Genomic DNA, 18,824 nt, shown 5'->3' with positions numbered 1-18,824 from the left:
GGTCATTGTGCTGAGAGAAGCTTGCCGTTCCTTGTTCTGTCAAGAGTGTGTCTTTGTCTTCCAAGAGATATGAACAGTTACACCAAGCGCACTGGCATGCGCAGAGGCCGACACTCTTGGACCTGGCCGTTTGTCATTTAGCCTGCAACCAGAGCAGACACTCCGACCGCTGCATCCGGCAGAGTATAACTGGACTGCTTGTAAACGGAAAAATCACCCTGAAGGCGTTGTCAGTACCAAAGTGTCTACGTACGGAAAGACACAGGGGTCAATATCAGTCGCAGGACCCTTATCGGGCTTTAAACAGCGCTGAGAAGGGCACACCCGGAAGTGCTAGAGCAGTGGTCACCAACCCTGTTCCTGGAGATCTACTTTCCTGCAGAGTTCGCCTCCAACCCTAATCAAACACACCTGAACCTGCCAATCATGCTTTTCACGGTCACCCAAAAATTGGAGGCAGGTGTGCTGAAGCAGGATTGGGTGTAAAGTAGGCAGGAGGGTAGATCTCCAGGAACAGGGATGGTGACCACTGTGCTAGAGGATCCTTGGGCACATGGCTATCAAATTGGGTTTTTATCAAATATCGTTATTACACGTTTGATGCACTTACATAGGCCGTGTAACAGTCTTAGAATGGATATTTTTCTTCCTGTGAGCGCCACGTAATACAATATGAGAAATGGGATGCAATCATTGAACCCAAAAACGCTTTGGCAGCATCTGTTAAAAGCTACTTGCAGATGGGTTGTGTGTGCAAACGGCAGCCAGGGAGCACACGCTCTCGCAAAAATTAATTCAGAAGTAATTCCAAAAGTAGTACGATAACTTACGCTAAGAAGCCTAGTCTACGCTGTTTGCGGGGTCAGGATGGCCGAGCCTTCTGACGTCGCAATCTCCGCCAGGACGCTCGGCCTTCGATAGCTCAGTTGGTAGAGCGGAGGACTGTAGTCGTTCCCCTGGTCATCCTTAGGTCGCTGGTTCGAATCCGGCTCGAAGGAGGTTGAGTTTTACTTCTTTGTGTCGCGGCATCTCTTGCCGTCACATTCGGCTTTACGGTTCAAAAGTGCTCGTCGGACGTCAAAAGCCGCGTTCCCTGACCGGGAATCGAACCCGGGCCGCGGCGGTGAGAGCGCCGAATCCTAACCACTAGACCACCAGGGAGCACCGAAAGCTCCAGGGTCATTGTGCTGAGAGAAGCTTGCCGTTCCTTGTTCTGTCAAGAGTGTGTCTTTGTCTTCCAAGAGATATGAACAGTTACACCAAGCGCACTGGCATGCGCAGAGGCCGACACTCTTGGACCTGGCCGTTTGTCATTTAGCCTGCAACCAGAGCAGACACTCCGACCGTTGCATCCGGCAGAGTATAACTGGACTGCTTGTAAACGGAAAAATCACCCTGAAGGCGTTGTCAGTACCAAAGTGTCTACGTACGGAAAGACACAGGGGTCAATATCAGTCGCAGGACCCTTATCGGGCTTTAAACAGCGCTGAGAAGGGCACACCCGGAAGTGCTAGAGCAGTGGTCACCAACCCTGTTCCTGGAGATCTATTTTCCTGCAGAGTTCGCCTTCAACCCTAATCAAACACACCTGAACCTGCCAATCATGCTTTTCACGGTCACCCAAAAATTGGAGGCAGGTGTGCTGAAGCAGGATTGGGTGTAAAGTAGGCAGGAGGGTAGATCTCCAGGAACAGGGATGGTGACCACTGTGCTAGAGGATCCTTGGGCACATGGCTATCAAATTGGGTTTTTATCAAATATCGTTATTACACGTTTGATGCACTTACATAGGCCGTGTAACAGTCTTAGAATGGATATTTTTCTTCCTGTGAGCGCCACGTAATACAATATGAGAAATGGGATGCAATCATTGAACCCAAAAACGCTTTGGCAGCATCTGTTAAAAGCTACTTGCAGATGGGTTGTGTGTGCAAACGGCAGCCAGGGAGCACACGCTCTCGCAAAAATTAATTCAGAAGTAATTCCAAAAGTAGTACGATAACTTACGCTAAGAAGCCTAGTCTACGCTGTTTGCGGGGTCAGGATGGCCGAGCCTTCTGACGTCGCAATCTCCGCTAGCACGCTCGGCCTTCGATAGCTCAGTTGGTAGAGCGGAGGACTGTAGTCGTTCCCCTGGTCATCCTTAGGTCGCTGGTTCGAATCCGGCTCGAAGGAGGTAGAGCTTTTCCTCTTGAAGTCGCTCCATCTCTTGTCGTCAAATTAGCTTGCCATGTCAGCACGCTGGCTTTGGGCTAGTTGGGCAATGGCTTAAGCCTCTTACTACGTCTCAGATGATTGTAGGTTTGCCCCTTGGCTGGCTCGGTTTCGCTTTTCTGCTCGCACCCTCGCGGCTTTGTGCGCCTGCCGCCCTAGGCCAAAATAGACCATCCGTGGCGCAAGCGCACCCGTGCCTTCGAAAGCTCAGTTGGTAGAGCGGAGGACTGTAGGCGATCCCCCGGCCATCCTTAGGTCGCTGGTTCGAATCCGGCTCGAAGGAGGTTGAGTTTTACCTCTTCGTGTCGCGGCATCTCTTGCCGTCACATTCGGCTTTACGGTACAAAAGTGCTCGTCGGACGTCAAAAGCCGCGTTCCCTGACCGGGAATCGAACCCGGGCCGCGGCGGTGAGAGCGCCGAATCCTAACCACTAGACCACCAGGGAGCACCGAAAGCTCCAGGGTCATTGTGCTGAGAGAAGCTTGCCGTTCCTTGTTCTGTCAAGAGTGTGTCTTTGTCTTCCAAGAGATATGAACAGTTACACCAAGCGCACTGGCATGCGCAGAGGCAGACACTCTTGGACCTGGCCGTTTGTCATTTAGCCTGCAACCAGAGCAGACACTCCGACCGCTGCATCCGGCAGAGTATAACTGGACTGCTTGTAAACGGAAAAATCACCCTGAAGGCGTTGTCAGTACCAAAGTGTCTACGTACGGAAAGACACAGGGGTCAATATCAGTCGCAGGACCCTTATCGGGCTTTAAACAGCGCTGAGAAGGGCACACCCGGAAGTGCTAGAGCAGTGGTCACCAACCCTGTTCCTGGAGATCTACTTTCCTGCAGAGTTCGCCTCCAACCCTAATCAAACACACCTGAACCTGCCAATCATGCTTTTCACGGTCACCCAAAAATTGGAGGCAGGTGTGCTGAAGCAGGATTGGGTGTAAAGTAGGCAGGAGGGTAGATCTCCAGGAACAGGGATGGTGACCACTGTGCTAGAGGATCCTTGGGCACATGGCTATCAAATTGTGTTTTTATCAAATATCGTTATTACACGTTTGATGCACTTACATAGGCCGTGTAACAGTCTTAGAATGGATATTTTTCTTCCTGTGAGCGCCACGTAATACAATATGAGAAATGGGATGCAATCATTGAACCCAAAAACGCTTTGGCAGCATCTGTTAAAAGCTACTTGCAGATGGGTTGTGTGTGCAAACGGCAGCCAGGGAGCACACGCTCTCGCAAAAATTAATTCAGAAGTAATTCCAAAAGTAGTACGATAACTTACGCTAAGAAGCCTAGTCTACGCTGTTTGCGGGGTCAGGATGGCCGAGCCTTCTGACGTCGCAATCTCCGCTAGCACGCTCGGCCTTCGATAGCTCAGTTGGTAGAGCGGAGGACTGTAGTCGTTCCCCTGGTCATCCTTAGGTCGCTGGTTCGAATCCGGCTCGAAGGAGGTAGAGCTTTTCCTCTTGAAGTCGCTCCATCTCTTGTCGTCAAATTAGCTTGCCATGTCAGCACGCTGGCTTTGGGCTAGTTGGGCAATGGCTTAAGCCTCTTACTACGTCTCAGATGATTGTAGGTTTGCCCCTTGGCTGGCTCGGTTTCGCTTTTCTGCTCGCCCTCGCGGGTTTGTGCGCCTGCCGCCCTAGGCCAAAATAGACCATCCGTGGCGCAAGCGCACCCCTGCCTTCGATAGCTCAGTTGGTAGAGCGGAGGACTGTAGGCGATCCCCCGGCCATCCTTAGGTCGCTGGTTCGAATCCGGCTCGAAGGAGGTTGAGTTTTACTTCTTTGTGTCGCGGCATCTCTTGCCGTCACATTCGGCTTTACGGTTCAAAAGTGCTCGTCGGACGTCAAAAGCCGCGTTCCCTGACCGGGAATCGAACCCGGGCCGCGGCGGTGAGAGCGCCGAATCCTAACCACTAGACCACCAGGGAGCACCGAAAGCTCCAGGGTCATTGTGCTGAGAGAAGCTTGCCGTTCCTTGTTCTGTCAAGAGTGTGTCTTTGTCTTCCAAGAGATATGAACAGTTACACCAAGCGCACTGGCATGCGCAGAGGCCGACACTCTTGGACCTGGCCGTTTGTCATTTAGCCTGCAACCAGAGCAGACACTCCGACCGTTGCATCCGGCAGAGTATAACTGGACTGCTTGTAAACGGAAAAATCACCCTGAAGGCGTTGTCAGTACCAAAGTGTCTACGTACGGAAAGACACAGGGGTCAATATCAGTCGCAGGACCCTTATCGGGCTTTAAACAGCGCTGAGAAGGGCACACCCGGAAGTGCTAGAGCAGTGGTCACCAACCCTGTTCCTGGAGATCTACTTTCCTGCAGAGTTCGCCTCCAACCCTAATCAAACACACCTGAACCTGCCAATCATGCTTTTCACGGTCACCCAAAAATTGGAGGCAGGTGTGCTGAAGCAGGATTGGGTGTAAAGTAGGCAGGAGGGTAGATCTCCAGGAACAGGGATGGTGACCACTGTGCTAGAGGATCCTTGGGCACATGGCTATCAAATTGGGTTTTTATCAAATATCGTTATTACACGTTTGATGCACTTACATAGGCCGTGTAACAGTCTTAGAATGGATATTTTTCTTCCTGTGAGCGCCACGTAATACAATATGAGAAATGGGATGCAATCATTGAACCCAAAAACGCTTTGGCAGCATCTGTTAAAAGCTACTTGCAGATGGGTTGTGTGTGCAAACGGCAGCCAGGGAGCACACGCTCTCGCAAAAATTAATTCAGAAGTAATTCCAAAAGTAGTACGATAACTTACGCTAAGAAGCCTAGTCTATGCTGTTTGCGGGGTCAGGATGGCCGAGCCTTCTGACGTCGCAATCTCCGCTAGCACGCTCGGCCTTCGATAGCTCAGTTGGTAGAGCGGAGGACTGTAGTCGTTCCCCTGGTCATCCTTAGGTCGCTGGTTCGAATCCGGCTCGAAGGAGGTAGAGCTTTTCCTCTTGAAGTCGCTCCATCTCTTGTCGTCAAATTAGCTTGCCATGTCAGCACGCTGGCTTTGGGCTAGTTGGGCAATGGCTTAAGCCTCTTACTACGTCTCAGATGATTGTAGGTTTGCCCCTTGGCTGGCTCGGTTTCGCTTTTCTGCTCGCCCTCGCGGCTTTGTGCGCCTGCCGCCCTAGGCCAAAATAGACCATCCGTGGCGCAAGCGCACCCGTGCCTTCGAAAGCTCAGTTGGTAGAGCGGAGGACTGTAGGCGATCCCCCGGCCATCCTTAGGTCGCTGGTTCGAATCCGGCTCGAAGGAGGTTGAGTTTTACCTCTTCGTGTCGCGGCATCTCTTGCCGTCACATTCGGCTTTACGGTACAAAAGTGCTCGTCGGACGTCAAAAGCCGCGTTCCCTGACCGGGAATCGAACCCGGGCCGCGGCGGTGAGAGCGCCGAATCCTAACCACTAGACCACCAGGGAGCACCGAAAGCTCCAGGGTCATTGTGCTGAGAGAAGCTTGCCGTTCCTTGTTCTGTCAAGAGTGTGTCTTTGTCTTCCAAGAGATATGAACAGTTACACCAAGCGCACTGGCATGCGCAGAGGCAGACACTCTTGGACCTGGCCGTTTGTCATTTAGCCTGCAACCAGAGCAGACACTCCGACCGCTGCATCCGGCAGAGTATAACTGGACTGCTTGTAAACGGAAAAATCACCCTGAAGGCGTTGTCAGTACCAAAGTGTCTACGTACGGAAAGACACAGGGGTCAATATCAGTCGCAGGACCCTTATCGGGCTTTAAACAGCGCTGAGAAGGGCACACCCGGAAGTGCTAGAGCAGTGGTCACCAACCCTGTTCCTTGAGATCTACTTTCCTGCAGAGTTCGCCTCCAACCCTAATCAAACACACCTGAACCTGCCAATCATGCTTTTCACGGTCACCCAAAAATTGGAGGCAGGTGTGCTGAAGCAGGATTGGGTGTAAAGTAGGCAGGAGGGTAGATCTCCAGGAACAGGGATGGTGACCACTGTGCTAGAGGATCCTTGGGCACATGGCTATCAAATTGGGTTTTTATCAAATATCGTTATTACACGTTTGATGCACTTACATAGGCCGTGTAACAGTCTTAGAATGGATATTTTTCTTCCTGTGAGCGCCACGTAATACAATATGAGAAATGGGATGCAATCATTGAACCCAAAAACGCTTTGGCAGCATCTGTTAAAAGCTACTTGCAGATGGGTTGTGTGTGCAAACGGCAGCCAGGGAGCACACGCTCTCGCAAAAATTAATTCAGAAGTAATTCCAAAAGTAGTACGATAACTTACGCTAAGAAGCCTAGTCTATGCTGTTTGCGGGGTCAGGATGGCCGAGCCTTCTGACGTCGCAATCTCCGCTAGCACGCTCGGCCTTCGATAGCTCAGTTGGTAGAGCGGAGGACTGTAGTCGTTCCCCTGGTCATCCTTAGGTCGCTGGTTCGAATCCGGCTCGAAGGAGGTAGAGCTTTTCCTCTTGAAGTCGCTCCATCTCTTGTCGTCAAATTAGCTTGCCATGTCAGCACGCTGGCTTTGGGCTAGTTGGGCAATGGCTTAAGCCTCTTACTACGTCTCAGATGATTGTAGGTTTGCCCCTTGGCTGGCTCGGTTTCGCTTTTCTGCTCGCCCTCGTGGCTTTGTGCGCCTGCCGCCCTAGGCCAAAATAGACCATCCGTGGCGCAAGCGCACCCGTGCCTTCGATAGCTCAGTTGGTAGAGCGGAGGACTGTAGGCGATCCCCCGGCCATCCTTAGGTCGCTGGTTCGAATCCGGCTCGAAGGAGGTTGAGTTTTACCTCTTCGTGTCGCGGCATCTCTTGCCGTCACATTCGGCTTTACGGTACAAAAGTGCTCGTCGGACGTCAAAAGTCGCGTTCCCTGACCGGGAATCGAACCCGGGCCGCGGCGGTGAGAGCGCCGAATCCTAACCACTAGACCACCAGGGAGCACCGAAAGCTCCAGGGTCATTGTGCTGAAAGAAGCTTGCCGTTCCTTGTTCTGTCAAGAGTGTGTCTTTGTCTTCCAAGAGATATGAACAGTTACACCAAGCGCACTGGCATGCGCAGAGGCCGACACTCTTGGACCTGGCCGTTTGTCATTTAGCCTGCAACCAGAGCAGACACTCCGACCGCTGCATCCGGCAGAGTATAACTGGACTGCTTGTAAACGGAAAAATCACCCTGAAGGCGTTGTCAGTACCAAAGTGTCTACGTACGGAAAGACACAGGGGTCAATATCAGTCGCAGGACCCTTATCGGGCTTTAAACAGCGCTGAGAAGGGCACACCCGGAAGTGCTAGAGCAGTGGTCACCAACCCTGTTCCTGGAGATCTACTTTCCTGCAGAGTTCGCCTCCAACCCTAATCAAACACACCTGAACCTGCCAATCATGCTTTTCACGGTCACCCAAAAATTGGAGGCAGGTGTGCTGAAGCAGGATTGGGTGTAAAGTAGGCAGGAGGGTAGATCTCCAGGAACAGGGATGGTGACCACTGTGCTAGAGGATCCTTGGGCACATGGCTATCAAATTGGGTTTTTATCAAATATCGTTATTACACGTTTGATGCACTTACATAGGCCGTGTAACAGTCTTAGAATGGATATTTTTCTTCCTGTGAGCGCCACGTAATACAATATGAGAAATGGGATGCAATCATTGAACCCAAAAACGCTTTGGCAGCATCTGTTAAAAGCTACTTGCAGATGGGTTGTGTGTGCAAACGGCAGCCAGGGAGCACACGCTCTCGCAAAAATTAATTCAGAAGTAATTCCAAAAGTAGTACGATAACTTACGCTAAGAAGCCTAGTCTACGCTGTTTGCGGGGTCAGGATGGCCGAGCCTTCTGACGTCGCAATCTCCGCTAGCACGCTCGGCCTTCGATAGCTCAGTTGGTAGAGCGGAGGACTGTAGTCGTTCCCCTGGTCATCCTTAGGTCGCTGGTTCGAATCCGGCTCGAAGGAGGTAGAGCTTTTCCTCTTGAAGTCGCTCCATCTCTTGTCGTCAAATTAGCTTGCCATGTCAGCACGCTGGCTTTGGGCTAGTTGGGCAATGGCTTAAGCCTCTTACTACGTCTCAGATGATTGTAGGTTTGCCCCTTGGCTGGCTCGGTTTCGCTTTTCTGCTCGCCCTCGCGGCTTTGTGCGCCTGCCGCCCTAGGCCAAAATAGACCATCCGTGGCGCAAGCGCACCCCTGCCTTCGATAGCTCAGTTGGTAGAGCGGAGGACTGTAGGCGATCCCCCGGCCATCCTTAGGTCGCTGGTTCGAATCCGGCTCGAAGGAGGTTGAGTTTTACTTCTTTGTGTCGCGGCATCTCTTGCCGTCACATTCGGCTTTACGGTTCAAAAGTGCTCGTCGGACGTCAAAAGCTGCGTTCCCTGACCGGGAATCGAACCCGGGCCGTGGCGGTGAGAGCGCCGAATCCTAACCACTAGACCACCAGGGAGCACCGAAAGCTCCAGGGTCATTGTGCTGAGAGAAGCTTGCCGTTCCTTGTTCTGTCAAGAGTGTGTCTTTGTCTTCCAAGAGATATGAACAGTTACACCAAGCGCACTGGCATGCGCAGAGGCCGACACTCTTGGACCTGGCCGTTTGTCATTTAGCCTGCAACCAGAGCAGACACTCCGACCGTTGCATCCGGCAGAGTATAACTGGACTGCTTGTAAACGGAAAAATCACCCTGAAGGCGTTGTCAGTACCAAAGTGTCTACGTACGGAAAGACACAGGGGTCAATATCAGTCGCAGGACCCTTATCGGGCTTTAAACAGCGCTGAGAAGGGCACACCCGGAAGTGCTAGAGCAGTGGTCACCAACCCTGTTCCTGGAGATCTACTTTCCTGCAGAGTTCGCCTCCAACCCTAATCAAACACACCTGAACCTGCCAATCATGCTTTTCACGGTCACCCAAAAATTGGAGGCAGGTGTGCTGAAGCAGGATTGGGTGTAAAGTAGGCAGGAGGGTAGATCTCCAGGAACAGGGATGGTGACCACTGTGCTAGAGGATCCTTGGGCACATGGCTATTCAATTTTTTTCAATTCAATTTTATTTATATAGCGCTTTTCACAATTGTTAATTGTTGCAAAGCAGCTTTACATGAGTAGATGTAGAGGAGAACATTGAAAATCAATACATAGTATAAGAAGTAGAATATAGCGGCTAAGGATAAAAAACTGTGTAAGCGAGCATATTAATAATGTAACGTATACAGTAAAGTGCTAAGTTAAGCCAAAGTTGGCTGACTCTCCCTGGGACTAAAAAACCCCCTAGGAGAAAACCCAATGGGAAAAAATCCTAGAAGGACAAAAAACCCTAGGGAGAGATTAATATTTATATTTATAATATATAGACACGGTAGGGATAGGAAGCGTGTAAGCGGATTAAACTTGTTCAGCCGTTGGCCGTTGGTCGCGCATCGGTTGGGCGTCACGTTGAAGGACAGCCAGTTGATTAGTGGTGCGATGACCTTCACAGCAACAGGAACTGGGTCTGTTTGTCTCATTGTCCTCAGAGTCGAGGACGAGACAGGGAGACAAAAACAGAATTCTATTAGCGTAGGGGCCGTTCGCATGTAATGCAAGTGTCATACATTATAGTGGTTTAATTCAGCTCGGTTCCAGACAGGCTAACTATTGCGGCAAGAGTAAATTACCCGTATGAGGTATGTGAGTGCTTTGTTCTAGACAAAATAACTACTGCGGGAAAAGTACATTTACTGGACATTCTATGTGAATGCTTTGTTAAAGAAGAATGTCTTAAGTTTAGATTTAAATTGATCGACTGTGTCTGATACTCGAACATTATTTGGTAAATCATTCCAGAGCTTAGGGGCTAAGTAGGAAAAGGATCTACCACCTTTAGACACTTTTGATATTCTAGGGATAATTAAGTAACCCGAATTTTGTGATCGCAGTTTACGTGGTGGATTGTATTCTGATAGTAGTTCTTTTATATACGAGGGCGCTAGGCCATTTAAGGCTTTGTAGGTGATTAGTAATATTTTAAATTGTATGCGATATTTAACTGGTAGCCAGTGTAAAGATGCCAGAATTGGACTAATGTGGTCATACTTTTTAGATCGAGTAAGCACTCTTGCGGCGGCGTTTTGAACCAGCTGTAGCTTGTTTACCTGATTTGCATGGCATCCCCCGAGTAACGAGTTACAATAGTCTAATCTAGAGGTCATAAAAGCATGGATAAGCTTTTCTGCATCTGATGCAGACAGCATATGGCGTATTTTTGAGATATTTCTAAGATGGAAAAATGCTGTGCGGCAGACGTTGGAGATATGACTATCGAAAGATAGATTGCTGTCAAACATTACGCCTAAATTCTTAACCGTGGAAGATGGCACCACCGTGCAGCCATCTATGGGCAACTTGTAATCTGACATATTATGTTTGGAGCGATTTGGTTCAATAATAAGTATCTCTGTCTTATTGGAGTTTAGCATAAGAAAGTTATGCGCCATCCAGTCCCTAATATCACTAATGCAGTCTGTTAGCTTAGCAAACTGGTGGGTTTCGCTAGGATGTGACGAGATGTAAAGCTGGGTATCATCCGCATAGCAGTGAAAACTTATGTTATGTTTCCTGATAATGTCTCCTAGAGGTAACATATATAACGAGAATAGGATAGGGCCTAGAACTGATCCCTGAGGTACGCCGTATTTAACGGGGGAGTGATGTGACTCTTCCTCATTTACATAAACAAAGTGATATCGATTGGTTAGATACGATCTAAACCAGGCTAACGCCTGACCACTGATGCCAACATAGTTTTCTAGTCTATTGAGTAGGATTCTGTGATCTATTGTGTCAAAGGCTGCACTAAGGTCTAGTAATAAAAGGATTGAGATTTCACCACGATCGGATGTTAATAGGAGGTCATTTGTAACTCTAAGCAGCGCTGTCTCTGTGCTATGGTGGGGCCTGAATCCTGATTGGAACTTTTCATATGTATTATTATTCGCTATGAATGTGCGTAGCTGGCTTGCCACTATTTTTTCTAATATTTTGAAAGAAAAGGTAGATTTGAGATTGGTCTAAAGTTATTAAGATCTCCCTGGTCAAGGTTTGGTTTTTTAATGAGCGGTCTAATAACTGCTAGTTTGAAAGCTGTTGGAACGTATCCTAATTCTAGCGATGAGTTAAAGATATTTAGTACCGAGTCGGACACTACATGAAATACCTCTTTTAGTAATTTTGTGGGAATGGGGTCTAATATACAGGACGATGATTTAGATGACGTTACTAATTTAGAGAGCTCTTCTATTGTAGTAGGTTTAAATGACTCAAGATGTTCGTATGATAATCTAGTGGTAAATGTACTATTGGGTTGAGTGGTGGCTGCTTGCGTAGTTTCTATGTTTTCCCTAATAGAAATAATTTTGTTAGTAAAGAAGTTCATGAAGTCGTTACTATTGTGTTGGAATTTACTATTGGTTTCTGTTTGTTCTTTGTTTCTAGTCAGTTTCGCAACTGTGCTAAAGAGGAAACGAGGGTTGTTATGATTTTCTTTAATAAGCGTACTGAGATAGGTAGATCTGGCGGTTTTAATAGCCTGTCTGTAGTGTTGAACACTCTCTTTCCATGCTGAACACCATACTTCTAACTTTGTGTTTCGGTAGTTTCTTTCCATTTTTCTAGCTACTTTTTTAAGGGCTGCAGTATGATGGTCATACCATGGAGCTGGCGTTTTTCCTTTGATTCTCTTTTTTCGTATGGGAGCAACGGCATCCATCGTGCTAGAGCAAACGTTGTTCAGGTTTTCTATTATAATATCCAGATCTTCACGGTTATCTGCTACATGTTTCATTTGAGACAGGTCTGGAAGAGTGCTAATAAAGCTATCTTTAGTGGTGGAAATTATTGTTCTGGCTAATCTGTAGCATGTTGTAGACTGAGCGGTCCTATCTAGAAGTATTGTGTATGACACAAGGCAATGGTCTGAAACGGCATCGCTCTGGGGTGATATTTCGATGTCATTAATATTGAGTCCGAGTGACAGAATTAAGTCTAATGTGTGCTTACGAGTATGCGTGGGTCCAGACACGTTTTGTTTAATACCGAGAGAATTTAGAACATCCATAAACGCACGTCCTAATGCATCTTTTGAGTTATCCACATGGATGTTAAAATCACCAACGATAAGAGCTTTGTCTACAGTGACTGTAAGCTCAGATAGGAAGTCTGCTATTTCTTTAAGAAAATCTGTGTGGTGGCCCGGAGGCCTATATATGGTAGCTAAAATGAACGAAAGCTGTTTGTTGTTACGATCAGTTATTTCCATGTTTAACAGTATTATTTCAAACAAATTAAATTTTAGTTCTGATTTATGGTTTACTTTGAACATTTTGTTGTATATTGTAGCTACACCACCCCCTCTCCCTTTTAGGCGAGGAACGTGTTTATAATAATAGTCTTGTGGGGTGGATTCGTTTAAACTGATGTAATCGTCTGCTTTAAGCCAGGTCTCTGTTAAACAGAGTGCATCTAAGTTTTGGTCAGTAATTATTTCATTGATAATAGGTTCTTTATTGGTAAGCGATCTAATGTTAAGAAGGCCGAATTTTAACATTTGAGTTTCATCTTTTAGTGTATTGTGTTCTAATTTTATGTTAATAAGATTTGTACGAGACGAGGTAGACGGTGCTCTGTATTTATTTGTTCGAGGAACAGACACAGTCGAGATGTGTTGGTACTCTGGTAAAAAAGGCTCTATGTGCTGGGATATATGTGATCTTGACATGTCAAGGCAGCTAACAGACTGATGGGTAAGCCGATCTGTCTGTTTCCTGACCTGGGCCCTGGATAGTCAGACTATATCAAAAGTAAGACTATTGGTCAGATTTCTAGAGAGTATAGCACTACCTTCCGGAGACGGATGGAGGCCATCTCTCTTTAGCAGGTCAGGTCTTCCCCGGAAATGCTTCCAATTGTCTATAAACCCTACGTTATGCTGAGGGCACCACTTTGACATCCAGCCATGAAGAGACACTAATCTACTGTAAGTTTCATCTCCCCGGTATGCGGGGAGGGGACCAGAGCAAATTACATTGTCTGACATTGTTTTTGCAATTTCACACACCTCTTTAATAGTATCTTTGGTGATCTCCGACTGGCGGAGTCTGGTGTCATTCGTGCCGGCGTGAATAACAATCTTAGAAAACTTACGTTTAGCATTAGCCAGCACTTTTAATTTGGATCTAATGTCAGACGCTCTGGCTCCCGGTATACAATCGACTATGGTGGCTGGTGCCTCAATGTCAACGTTCCTGAGTATAGAATCTCCAATAACCAGGGCACTTTTAACAGACGTCTCAGCCGGTGTATTGCTGAGTGGAGAAAATCTGTTTGATATTAAAACAGGAGCGTGATTTGGGTGCCGAATGTGACTATGCCGCCTGACAGTCACCCAGTTAGTCAGCCGCCTTGACTCTGAAGTCGGAACCGAGCCATGTGTATTACGCTTAACACTAGGCGCACCCGAAACAGTGTTTGTAACAATAACATTAGCGGTCTTACTGTCCTCAACTAGCGTTCGGATGCGCGCTTCTAGTTCAGCAACCTTCTCCGTCAGCCTTACTACTTCAATACACTTAGCACATGTAAACCCCTCTATGCTGACGGAAGAAGCTAAACTGTACATGTGGCAAGTAGTGCAGGTTACAATGACAAGCGGAGTCTTACCGTGTTCATGCTGGGCGATGGCGTCTCCGTTCGCCTGAACGCGGTCCGTGAAGCTGCATCGAGACGGGTGCTGGCTCGCAGTACGCCTCGGCCGCCTACGAGTGTCTGTGGTCAGGGTGATGTGAGGCACGCTGACTCTGCGAAGGCCGGGCAGCACCTCCTTCACAGCTTCCCGATCTGGTGTGGACAGATCAGAAAAGCATACCTCGGATGAATCCGCCATTAGATCGCCAAAGAAGGCAGGTTTAAGTAAACAGTCGGTAAGAAATGCTAGAGGGCTATATGCTAAAACTGGGTGTTACAAGTGATAAAATCGTTTCGCTTAGTAATACAATTCAGTAATCGTCAAGGTAAAGTATTCCTAAGATAAACTAATAAGTTATATTATATAGATAGGAATAAGATAGTGAAAAAATAGGATTTAGCTGATAAGCTCAACGGAGCTTCGGGCTTGCGACTCCTCTCTTCGTCTTTCTCTATCAAATTGGGTTTTTATCAAATATCGTTATTACACGTTTGATGCACTTACATAGGCCGTGTAACAGTCTTAGAATGGATATTTTTCTTCCTGTGAGCGCCACGTAATACAATATGAGAAATGGGATGCAATCATTGAACCCAAAAACGCTTTGGCAGCATCTGTTAAAAGCTACTTGCAGATGGGTTGTGTGTGCAAACGGCAGCCAGGGAGCACACGCTCTCGCAAAAATTAATTCAGAAGTAATTCCAAAAGTAGTACGATAACTTACGCTAAGAAGCCTAGTCTACGCTGTTTGCGGGGTCAGGATGGCCGAGCCTTCTGACGTCGCAATCTCCGCTAGCACGCTCGGCCTTCGATAGCTCAGTTGGTAGAGCGGAGGACTGTAGTCGTTCCCCTGGTCATCCTTAGGTCGCTGGTTCGAATCCGGCTCGAAGGAGGTAGAGCTTTTCCTCTTGAAGTCGCTCCATCTCTTGTCGTCAAATTAGCTTGCCATGTCAGCACGCTGGCTTTGGGCTAGTTGGGCAATGGCTTAAGCCTCTTACTACGTCTCAGATGATTGTAGGTTTGCCCCTTGGCTGGCTCGGTTTCGCTTTTCTGCTCGCCCTCGCGGCTTTGTGCGCCTGCCGCCCTAGGCCAAAATAGACCATCCGTGGCGCAAGCGCACCCCTGCCTTCGATAGCTCAGTTGGTAGAGCGGAGGACTGTAGGCGATCCCCCGGCCATCCTTAGGTCGCTGGTTCGAATCCGGCTCGAAGAAGGTTGAGTTTTACTTCTTTGTGTCGCGGCATCTCTTGCCGTCACATTCGGCTTTACGGTTCAAAAGTGCTCGTCGGACGTCAAAAGCCGCGTTCCCTGACCGGGAATCGAACCCGGGCCGCGGCGGTGAGAGCGCCGAATCCTAACCACTAGACCACCAGGGAGCACCGAAAGCTCCAGGGTCATTGTGCTGAGAGAAGCTTGCCGTTCCTTGTTCTGTCAAGAGTGTGTCTTTGTCTTCCAAGAGATATGAACAGTTACACCAAGCGCACTGGCATGCGCAGAGGCCGACACTCTTGGACCTGGCCGTTTGTCATTTAGCCTGCAACCAGAGCAGACACTCCGACCGTTGCATCCGGCAGAGTATAACTGGACTGCTTGTAAACGGAAAAATCACCCTGAAGGCGTTGTCAGTACCAAAGTGTCTACGTACGGAAAGACACAGGGGTCAATATCAGTCGCAGGACCCTTATCGGGCTTTAAACAGCGCTGAGAAGGGCACACCCGGAAGTGCTAGAGCAGTGGTCACCAACGCTGTTCCTGGAGATCTACTTTCCTGCAGAGTTCGCCTCCAACCCTAATCAAACACACCTGAACCTGCCAATCATGCTTTTCACGGTCACCCAAAAATTGGAGGCAGGTGTGCTGAAGCAGGATTGGGTGTAAAGTAGGCAGGAGGGTAGATCTCCAGGAACAGGGATGGTGACCACTGTGCTAGAGGATCCTTGGGCACATGGCTATCAAATTGGGTTTTTATCAAATATCGTTATTACACGTTTGATGCACTTACATAGGCCGTGTAACAGTCTTAGAATGGATATTTTTCTTCCTGTGAGCGCCACGTAATACAATATGAGAAATGGGATGCAATCATTGAACCCAAAAACGCTTTGGCAGCATCTGTTAAAAGCTACTTGCAGATGGGTTGTGTGTGCAAACGGCAGCCAGGGAGCACACGCTCTCGCAAAAATTAATTCAGAAGTAATTCCAAAAGTAGTACGATAACTTACGCTAAGAAGCCTAGTCTACGCTGTTTGCGGGGTCAGGATGGCCGAGCCTTCTGACGTCGCAATCTCCGTTAGCACGCTCGGCCTTCGATAGCTCAGTTGGTAGAGCGGAGGACTGTAGTCGTTCCCCTGGTCATCCTTAGGTCGCTGGTTCGAATCCGGCTCGAAGGAGGTAGAGCTTTTCCTCTTGAAGTCGCTCCATCTCTTGTCGTCAAATTAGCTTGCCATGTCAGCACGCTGGCTTTGGGCTAGTTGGGCAATGGCTTAAGCCTCTTACTACGTCTCAGATGATTGTAGGTTTGCCCCTTGGCTGGCTCGGTTTCGCTTTTCTGCTCGCCCTCGCGGCTTTGTGCGCCTGCCGCCCTAGGCCAAAATAGACCATCCGTGGGGCAAGCGCACCCGTGCCTTTGATAGCTCAGTTGGTAGAGCGGAGGACTGTAGGCGATCCCCCGGCCATCCTTAGGTCGCTGGTTCGAATCCGGCTCGAAGGAGGTTGAGTTTTACCTCTTCGTGTCGCGGCATCTCTTGCCTTCACATTCGGCTTTACGGTACAAAAGTGCTCGTCGGACGTCAAAAGCCGCGTTCCCTGACCGGGAATCGAACCCGGGCCGCGGCGGTGAGAGCGCCGAATCCTAACCACTAGACCACCAGGGAGCACCGAAAGCTCCCGGGTCATTGTGCTGAAAGAAGCTTGCCGTTCCTTGTTCTGTCAAGAGTGTGTCTTTGTCTTCCAAGAGATATGAACAGTTACACCAAGCGCACTGGCATGCGCAGAGGCCGACACTCTTGGACCTGGCCGTTTGTCATTTAGCCTGCAACCAGAGCAGACACTCCGACCGCTGCATCCGGCAGAGTATAACTGGACTGCTTGTAAACGGAAAAATCACCCTGAAGGCGTTGTCAGTACCAAAGTGTCTACGTACGGAAAGACACAGGGGTCAATATCAGTCGCAGGACCCTTATCGGGCTTTAAACAGCGCTGAGAAGGGCACACCCGGAAGTGCTAGAGCAGTGGTCACCAACCCTGTTCCTGGAGATCTACTTTCCTGCAGAGTTCGCCTCCAACCCTAATCAAACACACCTGAACCTGCCAATCATGCTTTTCACGGTCACCCAAAAATTGGAGGCAGGTGTGCTGAAGCAGGATTGGGTGTAAAGTAGGCAGGAGGGTAGATCTCCAGGAACAGGGATGGTGACCACTGTGCTAGAGGATCCTTGGGCACATGGCTATCAAATTGGGTTTTTATCAAATATCGTTATTACACGTTTGATGCACTTACATAGGCCGTGTAACAGTCTTAGAATGGATATTTTTCTTCCTGTGAGCGCCACGTAATACAATATGAGAAATGGGATGCAATCATTGAACCCAAAAACGCTTTGGCAGCATCTGTTCAAAGCTACTTGCAGATGGGTTGTGTGTGCAAACGGCAGCCAGGGAGCACACGCTCTCGCAAAAATTAATTCAGAAGTAATTCCAAAAGTAGTACGATAACTTACGCTAAGAAGCCTAGTCTACGCTGTTTGCGGGGTCAGGATGGCCGAGCCTTCTCACGTCGCAATCTCCGCTAGCACGCTCGGCCTTCGATAGCTCAGTTGGTAGAGCGGAGGACTGTAGTCGTTCCCCTGGTCATCCTTAGGTCGCTGGTTCGAATCCGGCTCGAAGGAGGTAGAGCTTTTCCTCTTGAAGTCGCTCCATCTCTTGTCGTCAAATTAGCTTGCCATGTCAGCACGCTGGCTTTGGGCTAGTTGGGCAATGGCTTAAGCCTCTTACTACGTCTCAGATGATTGTAGGTTTGCCCCTTGGCTGGCTCGGTTTCGCTTTTCTGCTCGCCCTCGCGGCTTTGTGCGCCTGCCGCCCTAGGCCAAAATAGACCATCCGTGGCGCAAGCGCACCCCTGCCTTCGATAGCTCAGTTGGTAGAGCGGAGGACTGTAGGCGATCCCCCGGCCATCCTTAGGTCGCTGGTTCGAATCCGGCTCGAAGGAGGTTGAGTTTTACTTCTTTGTGTCGCGGCATCTCTTGCCGTCACATTCGGCTTTACGGTTCAAAAGTGCTCGTCGGACGTCAAAAGCCGCGTTCCCTGACCGGGAATCGAACCCGGGCCGCGGCGGTGAGAGCGCCGAATCCTAACCACTAGACCACCAGGGAGCACCGAAAGCTCCAGGGTCATTGTGCTGAGAGAAGCTTGCCGTTCCTTGTTCTGTCAAGAGTGTGTCTTTGTCTTCCAAGAGATATGAACAGTTACACCAAGCGCACTGGCATGCGCAGAGGCCGACACTCTTGGACCTGGCCGTTTGTCATTTAGCCTGCAACCAGAGCAGACACTCCGACCGTTGCATCCGGCAGAGTATAACTGGACTGCTTGTAAACGGAAAAATCACCCTGAAGGCGTTGTCAGTACCAAAGTGTCTACGTACGGAAAGACACAGGGGTCAATATCAGTCGCAGGACCCTTATCGGGCTTTAAACAGCGCTGAGAAGGGCACACCCGGAAGTGCTAGAGCAGTGGTCACCAACCCTGTTCCTGGAGATCTACTTTCCTGCAGAGTTCGCCTCCAACCCTAATCAAACACACCTGAACCTGCCAATCATGCTTTTCACGGTCACCCAAAAATTGGAGGCAGGTGTGCTGAAGCAGGATTGGGTGTAAAGTAGGCAGGAGGGTAGATCTCCAGGAACAGGGATG

General features: G+C 49.0%; 22 non-coding genes across 22 annotated transcripts; 13 read left to right on the top strand and 9 right to left on the bottom strand.

The window, feature by feature from the left end:
• Positions 1-911: 911 nt before the first annotated feature.
• Positions 912-998, top strand: trnay-gua (transfer RNA tyrosine (anticodon GUA)). Its single transcript is given in 2 exon segments — positions 912-948; positions 963-998. It is a non-coding gene; the product is annotated as a tRNA-Tyr (tRNA).
• A 91-nt stretch (positions 999-1,089) lies between these two features.
• On the bottom strand, positions 1,090-1,161 carry trnae-cuc (transfer RNA glutamic acid (anticodon CUC)). The gene has a single exon. It is a non-coding gene; the product is annotated as a tRNA-Glu (tRNA).
• Positions 1,162-2,088: 927 nt separating this feature from the next.
• Positions 2,089-2,175, top strand: trnay-gua (transfer RNA tyrosine (anticodon GUA)). The gene is given in 2 exon segments: positions 2,089-2,125; positions 2,140-2,175. It is a non-coding gene; the product is annotated as a tRNA-Tyr (tRNA).
• A 413-nt stretch (positions 2,176-2,588) lies between these two features.
• trnae-cuc (transfer RNA glutamic acid (anticodon CUC)) lies at positions 2,589-2,660 on the bottom strand. Its single transcript has one exon. It is a non-coding gene; the product is annotated as a tRNA-Glu (tRNA).
• Positions 2,661-3,587: 927 nt separating this feature from the next.
• On the top strand, positions 3,588-3,674 carry trnay-gua (transfer RNA tyrosine (anticodon GUA)). Its single transcript is given in 2 exon segments — positions 3,588-3,624; positions 3,639-3,674. It is a non-coding gene; the product is annotated as a tRNA-Tyr (tRNA).
• A 233-nt stretch (positions 3,675-3,907) lies between these two features.
• trnay-gua (transfer RNA tyrosine (anticodon GUA)) lies at positions 3,908-3,994 on the top strand. The gene is given in 2 exon segments: positions 3,908-3,944; positions 3,959-3,994. It is a non-coding gene; the product is annotated as a tRNA-Tyr (tRNA).
• Positions 3,995-4,085: 91 nt separating this feature from the next.
• On the bottom strand, positions 4,086-4,157 carry trnae-cuc (transfer RNA glutamic acid (anticodon CUC)). The gene has a single exon. It is a non-coding gene; the product is annotated as a tRNA-Glu (tRNA).
• A 927-nt stretch (positions 4,158-5,084) lies between these two features.
• Positions 5,085-5,171, top strand: trnay-gua (transfer RNA tyrosine (anticodon GUA)). Its single transcript is given in 2 exon segments — positions 5,085-5,121; positions 5,136-5,171. It is a non-coding gene; the product is annotated as a tRNA-Tyr (tRNA).
• Positions 5,172-5,582: 411 nt separating this feature from the next.
• trnae-cuc (transfer RNA glutamic acid (anticodon CUC)) lies at positions 5,583-5,654 on the bottom strand. Its single transcript has one exon. It is a non-coding gene; the product is annotated as a tRNA-Glu (tRNA).
• A 927-nt stretch (positions 5,655-6,581) lies between these two features.
• Positions 6,582-6,668, top strand: trnay-gua (transfer RNA tyrosine (anticodon GUA)). The gene is given in 2 exon segments: positions 6,582-6,618; positions 6,633-6,668. It is a non-coding gene; the product is annotated as a tRNA-Tyr (tRNA).
• A 233-nt stretch (positions 6,669-6,901) lies between these two features.
• Positions 6,902-6,988, top strand: trnay-gua (transfer RNA tyrosine (anticodon GUA)). Its single transcript is given in 2 exon segments — positions 6,902-6,938; positions 6,953-6,988. It is a non-coding gene; the product is annotated as a tRNA-Tyr (tRNA).
• A 91-nt stretch (positions 6,989-7,079) lies between these two features.
• trnae-cuc (transfer RNA glutamic acid (anticodon CUC)) lies at positions 7,080-7,151 on the bottom strand. The gene has a single exon. It is a non-coding gene; the product is annotated as a tRNA-Glu (tRNA).
• Positions 7,152-8,078: 927 nt separating this feature from the next.
• On the top strand, positions 8,079-8,165 carry trnay-gua (transfer RNA tyrosine (anticodon GUA)). Its single transcript is given in 2 exon segments — positions 8,079-8,115; positions 8,130-8,165. It is a non-coding gene; the product is annotated as a tRNA-Tyr (tRNA).
• A 233-nt stretch (positions 8,166-8,398) lies between these two features.
• On the top strand, positions 8,399-8,485 carry trnay-gua (transfer RNA tyrosine (anticodon GUA)). The gene is given in 2 exon segments: positions 8,399-8,435; positions 8,450-8,485. It is a non-coding gene; the product is annotated as a tRNA-Tyr (tRNA).
• A 91-nt stretch (positions 8,486-8,576) lies between these two features.
• Positions 8,577-8,648, bottom strand: trnae-cuc (transfer RNA glutamic acid (anticodon CUC)). Its single transcript has one exon. It is a non-coding gene; the product is annotated as a tRNA-Glu (tRNA).
• Positions 8,649-14,722: 6,074 nt separating this feature from the next.
• Positions 14,723-14,809, top strand: trnay-gua (transfer RNA tyrosine (anticodon GUA)). Its single transcript is given in 2 exon segments — positions 14,723-14,759; positions 14,774-14,809. It is a non-coding gene; the product is annotated as a tRNA-Tyr (tRNA).
• Positions 14,810-15,220: 411 nt separating this feature from the next.
• trnae-cuc (transfer RNA glutamic acid (anticodon CUC)) lies at positions 15,221-15,292 on the bottom strand. The gene has a single exon. It is a non-coding gene; the product is annotated as a tRNA-Glu (tRNA).
• A 927-nt stretch (positions 15,293-16,219) lies between these two features.
• On the top strand, positions 16,220-16,306 carry trnay-gua (transfer RNA tyrosine (anticodon GUA)). Its single transcript is given in 2 exon segments — positions 16,220-16,256; positions 16,271-16,306. It is a non-coding gene; the product is annotated as a tRNA-Tyr (tRNA).
• A 411-nt stretch (positions 16,307-16,717) lies between these two features.
• Positions 16,718-16,789, bottom strand: trnae-cuc (transfer RNA glutamic acid (anticodon CUC)). Its single transcript has one exon. It is a non-coding gene; the product is annotated as a tRNA-Glu (tRNA).
• Positions 16,790-17,716: 927 nt separating this feature from the next.
• trnay-gua (transfer RNA tyrosine (anticodon GUA)) lies at positions 17,717-17,803 on the top strand. The gene is given in 2 exon segments: positions 17,717-17,753; positions 17,768-17,803. It is a non-coding gene; the product is annotated as a tRNA-Tyr (tRNA).
• Positions 17,804-18,036: 233 nt separating this feature from the next.
• Positions 18,037-18,123, top strand: trnay-gua (transfer RNA tyrosine (anticodon GUA)). The gene is given in 2 exon segments: positions 18,037-18,073; positions 18,088-18,123. It is a non-coding gene; the product is annotated as a tRNA-Tyr (tRNA).
• A 91-nt stretch (positions 18,124-18,214) lies between these two features.
• On the bottom strand, positions 18,215-18,286 carry trnae-cuc (transfer RNA glutamic acid (anticodon CUC)). The gene has a single exon. It is a non-coding gene; the product is annotated as a tRNA-Glu (tRNA).
• Positions 18,287-18,824: the final 538 nt, after the last annotated feature.

The sequence above is a fragment of the Paramisgurnus dabryanus genome, chromosome 10 (assembly GCF_030506205.2).
Source record: "Paramisgurnus dabryanus chromosome 10, PD_genome_1.1, whole genome shotgun sequence".
Taxonomy (NCBI): Eukaryota; Metazoa; Chordata; class Actinopteri; order Cypriniformes; family Cobitidae; genus Paramisgurnus; species Paramisgurnus dabryanus.
This window is presented reverse-complemented; position numbering and strand designations above follow the sequence as displayed.